At 37.0% G+C, this 6,012-nt stretch overlaps 1 pseudogene; it reads right to left on the reverse strand.

Annotated features, from left to right (window-relative positions):
* Positions 1-979: 979 nt before the first annotated feature.
* Positions 980-2,715, reverse strand: LOC107143679 (annotated as a pseudogene).
* Between the last annotated feature and the right edge of the window lie 3,297 nt (positions 2,716-6,012).

Below are 6,012 nucleotides of genomic sequence, written 5' to 3' on the forward strand. Positions count from 1 at the left end.
CAAGGCCAAGGTATAAGATCAGAAATTTCCCAACTCCTAGAAGAAACATGAGGTAAGCATTCCAACACATAAGTACAAAATGACTTTCTGAATAGGACTCCTGTATCTCAGGAAATAAAACCAAGAATCAATAAATGAAATGTCATCAGATTAAAAAGTTTCTGTATGGCAAAGGAAACAACTAATAGATAAAATGAAGACTATAAAATGGGAGAAAATCTTTGACAGCTGCTTGTCTCACAGAGGATTAATATACAGAATATATAAAGAACTCAAAAACTCAATACCAAAAAATCAAATAATCTATTTAATAAATGCACAGATTAAGAAGTACATTTTCATTTTGATGTGAAAAAAAATGTCCAACATCTTTGGCCATCAGGGAATGCAAATCTAAACTACATTGAGATTCCATCTCATTCAAATAAGAACAGCAATCATCAAGGAAGAACAATTCTACCTGATCAATTTTTTTTTTCATTTTAAACAAGAAGTTTATTTGAACAACAAGACACTTGACTTGAAGGGAAAACTATCTAGGAATCTTTTTTTTTTTTTTAAAGAGTAATTTACTCCTACTTAACCCTACATGTCACAGCTATGTACAAAAAAATTATAAAATTGTGCTTGGTTTTACAATGAAAAACATTAAAATTCTCCAATTGAACAAGGTAAGCAAGGATTTTTATGTTGTTCAGGTTTTTTGTTGTTGTTGTTTGTTTTTTGCTAAAATAGTGAGAGCAAAATAACTTATTGGAATATAAAGATAAGGCTGAATGAGCTTACCACTAATGGAGAAAGGGGATATTTTCACAGAACTAGTATTTTTCCCCATCCCATCTCCATTTGATGTAAATTAAAACATATCATTGGCTTTTTAGTTTAAAAAAAATGCAGTATGCTTGTGCACATACATCAGTTACTTTATATACAATAAAAAATGGGAAGGAGAAAATGAAAGAATAGAGAGAACTATGCTGTAGTAGTCAGGATGTGGTGGAATCAAATTGCAGTTTTCTAATTGAGAATGTATTCTTGGTCTATAAGAACAGAGTTCTGGAGTAAAGTAGCAGGTTCTCTTTTTAGTAGACACCTCCTGTCTGCTGCTGGAACACATCAATTGTATCTTCATCCTCCATTTACAACTGTACAGGTGTGCCTGTTTCATTAATTGGCTGCCAATCAAATCAGAATATGATCTGCCTCATCGACAAATCCTATCGTTCACTATATACTTTCATTTGTTTACTAAGTGGTCTTAATATTAAACTGCACCGCCACTTTCAACTTAATATGATCATTGTTCTCAGTCTTGACTCCTTCCTTGGGCTTTTCATGGGCCACGGAGACTGCCGGAGTCTCCTCAGCTGCCACTTCACAAAAGAGGTACCAGGTCCGCACCAAAGAGCACACAAGCAGCTCCAGGAGCTGCAGAAGAAGAAGGAGCAGCAGTGGTGGACCAGGGAGAAGGCGCCTGATCAATTTTTTTTAACTGATTTACTCTTATAGTAGAAAACATTATTTATAATAGCAAGAAAAACTCATTTTATGTTATGATGTTCTGTAGATGCCATTTTCCATGCACCAAACCAAAATCCAAGATAGAACATAAAGGAAAGCATTCCATGGGGCAGTGGTAGAATGAAAAGTGGCAAAAAGGGAGTGGTTAGAAAATGAGCTTTGAATTGAGACAAACCTGCAGTTGGATGTGGACTGTTTCACCTTGTATCCTAGCTTCTAATTTATTCAACATTCATAAGCCTCGTTTTTTCTCATCTCTAAAGTGAAAATACTAATACCTACCCAATGAGATTGTTGCAATATGTAAGTCTAGACACCAGCACATGTGGTACTTTAGTAGAGATTCCATTGGTATTGTTTTAGTCAGCTTTTTCACTGCTGTGACTAAGAGACGTGAAAAGAACAATTTTACAGGAGGAAAAGTTTATTTAGGGGCTCACAGTTTCAACGGTCTTAGTTCATAGACAGCTGGCTCCATTCCTTGGGGCTCTAGGTGAGGCAGAACAACATGGTGAAAGAAAGCAGCTTATGTATGATCAAAAAATAGAGAGAAAATATATGCAAAATATATATACAAAATATATACCAAAGCCAGGCCACCAAGGACCCACCTCTTCCAGCTACACCCTACCCACTTTCAGTTACCTCTCAGTTAATCCCATCATGGGGATTGATTTGCCAATTGGATTAAGATTATCTAAAATAATCATTTCTCCTATAAACCTTCTTGCACTGTCTCACACATGAGCTTTTAGGAGGTACTTCACATCCAAATTATAACCATTTCACCCCCAGCCCTCAAAACCTTATGACCATCTCATCATGAAAAATACATTTAGTCCATTTCCAAGAGTCCCCATAGTTTCAAAAGTTTCATGATTGCCCAAAAGTTTAAGACCAAAGACTCCTCTGAGATTCAGGACAACTCTGTAATCATGAGCTCCAATAAAAGCAAAGGTGATTTATAAGTATCCAATATATAAAGGTACAGAGTAAACATTTTCATTCACTAAAATAGGGTTATAGAAAGAAGATGAAATGCAGCTGGGCAAACAAGTCCTATAGCTCCAAGTCCAGCATCTGGAGCTCTTGGCACAATGAAGTTCTATTCAAAGGGCTTGTGTAACTCCACACTTGTGGCCTGTTGGCTTGTCTCTGCTCAATTCCTGCAGCTTTCCTAAGATGATGTCCCATGTTACTGTCATTCCTTAATCTTGAAGGATCTACACTGCAGCTTCGGCTTCTTCCTCACATCTCCATGTTTTGCCTTCTCAGGGGCTACCTCAAGGACACTCTGACCCTGCTGCACTTTGCCTGTCCTTCCTTTGAAATCTTGGTTGAAGCCTCCATGACCCCCTAACTCCAGCTTTCTGCATTCCTGCAGAATCAGCACCATGTGGTTGATGCCAAGGTCTGCTGCCATCTCGAGCAGTAGCCAAGCCTCCAGAGATCCTGGCTGCAGCAACCTCTGAGTGTCTGGATGGCTAAGCATGTTGAAAAAAATTTCCTGGGCCCCCTGTGAAAGAAGGGTACCCCACTGGTCTCTTCTCAAGAGAATTTTTTAGTTCCTTGAGTCTGAGATGGATATGATCTTACCAATTCCTGAGATACTACCCTCAAGCCATTTTTCTTATTGTCTTTCTTACTGGCAAAGTCTTCAGCATTTCTTTAGTGGCAGTAATGTCTTTAATTGCAACTTTCTTAGCCTCAGTTTTACCCCTACCTTTCAAGCCCAAGTTTTTCAAATCTTTCTGCTCTGCTTTCTGCTCCTGATTATCACAATAAATTTGGCTAAAGCCACCAGCAATATTTATTTGATTTATTAATAGATATTTATTTGCCAGATTAAGAAATCCATCACTTTTAAAATCAGCCTCACAGACAGTCTCAGAACATGAGCAAAATGCAGACAACTACTCAGCCAGAACACAATACAAATGTCCTCTAGTCCAATTACCAATAGTGCCCTCCTTTTCCTGGAAACCCTCTTGAGCCCTGTTTTCACTGTCTAGAGTCCTATTGGCATTCTGGTCTTCTGAGCTCCCACCAGAATCAGCCATCAAGCTCTGCTTACAACAACCTAAAGCATTTCCAGCTTGCACAGCTAAACATTTTAAAATTCCTCCCACCAATTCCAATAAAGCTCCAAGGGCTTATGAACCACACAGTCAGGTTAGTCACAGCAACAACCCTATTTCTCAGTATCAATTTCTATTTTACTCAGCCTTTTGGCTGCTGTAACTAAAAGACCTGAAAAGAACAATTTTAGAGGAGGTAAAGTTTTTTTAGGGACTCAGTTTCAGAGGGCTCAATCCATAGACAGCCAACTCCATTCTTTGGGACTTGAGGTGAGGCAGAACAACATGGTGGAAGAATACAGTGGAGAAAAGCAGCTCACATGATGATTAAGAAGCGGATTCAAAATATATACCAAATACAAAATATATACCAAAGCCACGCACCCAGTACCTACCTCCTCCAGCCACACCCTACCCACCTACATTTACCACTCAATTAATCCCATGGTGGGGATTAATTTACAGATTGGGTTAAGACTGTAAATCTTCTTGTACATGAACCTTTTGCAGGGGCATCTCAACAGGTATCAAACTACTCCTTGCTCCTTTACTGTCCAAATTGTCATCGATTAATGAGTACATTTTCAGTAAACTACTATTGATACCAGCAAAAAAAGACTAAAATACAGCAGGTAAAGAGATGATAAGATTTCTTCTATGTAAGTCATTTAAAAATAATAAACAAACAAATGTCATATCCTAACCAAAGAAAGTTTGCCAGGTGTTTTCCCCACTTGAGAAAACATATCTCCTAACACTTTACTTCATTAACCAACTTAACAGGATATAGCTTTCTGAATCCTCCTGTGCATTGTGATTATTAAAATCTTTGGCAGCTAACGTGCTGGAGATGAGAACAGATTAACTCAATTATAACTAGTGAGGCATGCATTATTAGAAAAACTACCTTGCCTCTTATTACTTGGGTTAGCTTGTCAAAAGTAACAAATGAAAGACTATATAACTTTTTCCTGCGATTTCACCTATTATATTCTTGAATATCCTCAAAAGTACTTTTTAATGTCCCAGAAAAGAAACCTGGACTTATCCTCTTTGAATTGCAATATTGAAATGTTCATAACATTAACTTAGCCAGTCAAAATTTGAGCTTTCTATCAGAGCATAAGTTCTACATAATAATTTTTAATTTGTATATAAAGATGTTCTGTTATCAACACTTGACTCTGGGGAGACACAAAGGAAGTCAGCTCTATTCAGGGCCCAACCAACTACCTCACTGCTCCTTCTTTTTAAACTGCAAATGAAAAATTGTTTGCTTCATCCTGTAAGTTGGAAAGTATTTCTAAACTTCCTTTTGATTCTAAAATCTTGTATATTATTTATATCTTGTTAGGCACCCTACATGATTTTTGCCTTAAGATATAAAATAAGTCAAAATAAAACCTTTGAAACATGAGATTAAAATTCAACTTTCCTTTCAACCTCAATCAACTAATGTTAACCGGGTTTATTTGCTCGACACAAAAGCAAGTGAATTTTCTTTTGTGGTTTTAACAATATACATACTATGCATGAGGGACTGTATTGCAAAGGTAAACAGATAATAACTATCTCTATCCTTCCCAAGTTGAAAGTCAAGAATGGGAGATAGGCAATCGATTAATAATAAGATCTGGGACAAAGATTTAGAGAGGGCAAGTATACAAATGTTTCTGGTTCTGGTTTCAGGCTTGGATAACTCAATGGTAATTACTCTCAACCCCCAAGAGAGCACCCAGAGTATCAAAAGATTAGAAGAAAAATAATGCGTTCATTTGGAGTAAGTTAAGTTTTAAGTGTCTTTCCCAGAAGAGCTTTGGAAAACATACTTTTCTTGAACCCTACTCTTGGTGTTAACCTGGAATCATCTGACAGGATTAAGGAAATTATAATCCCTTCAGGCATTATGTTTTTATTCTGATAAACCTCCATCATAGGAGAGAGATGGCGACCATGTTCCATCACTGGTAGAAGCAAGACATGTCTCAGACATCAAATTCTTTCATAGATGCTACTAAGACAAGGAACATAAAATGTAAGTACAACACAAGGAGGATGTTTTGCAGTTTGGGACACATTTTATTCTTTTGGAGAGCAAAGTTTAAAATTCTCCAATTGGAAAGAATCTAGCCATAGGATGCTTAAACTCAGTGGTTGGTCTCTTTATTTCTTCTTTAGTCATATGGGTTGAAAGAAATATTTGGGGCAGAGTCTATATTGTGGATTTTTATTGCTGCTCAGCAGTACTGGAAAAGCAAATTAAAGATTTCTTCTTGATTAGGTTGGAAACAAGGGATCTCAAAAGAACAGTATAAATGGACATTGCTATGGGAAAGGATCCCCAAACTCAGAGATTTTGATTGTCACCTAAAACTCAAGCTGAGTTAACACAGGAAAAGTTAAAGACACTGTA

This window comes from Marmota marmota, unplaced genomic scaffold (genome assembly GCF_001458135.2).
Source record: "Marmota marmota marmota unplaced genomic scaffold, marMar, whole genome shotgun sequence".
In the NCBI taxonomy this organism is placed as follows: Eukaryota; Metazoa; Chordata; class Mammalia; order Rodentia; family Sciuridae; genus Marmota; species Marmota marmota.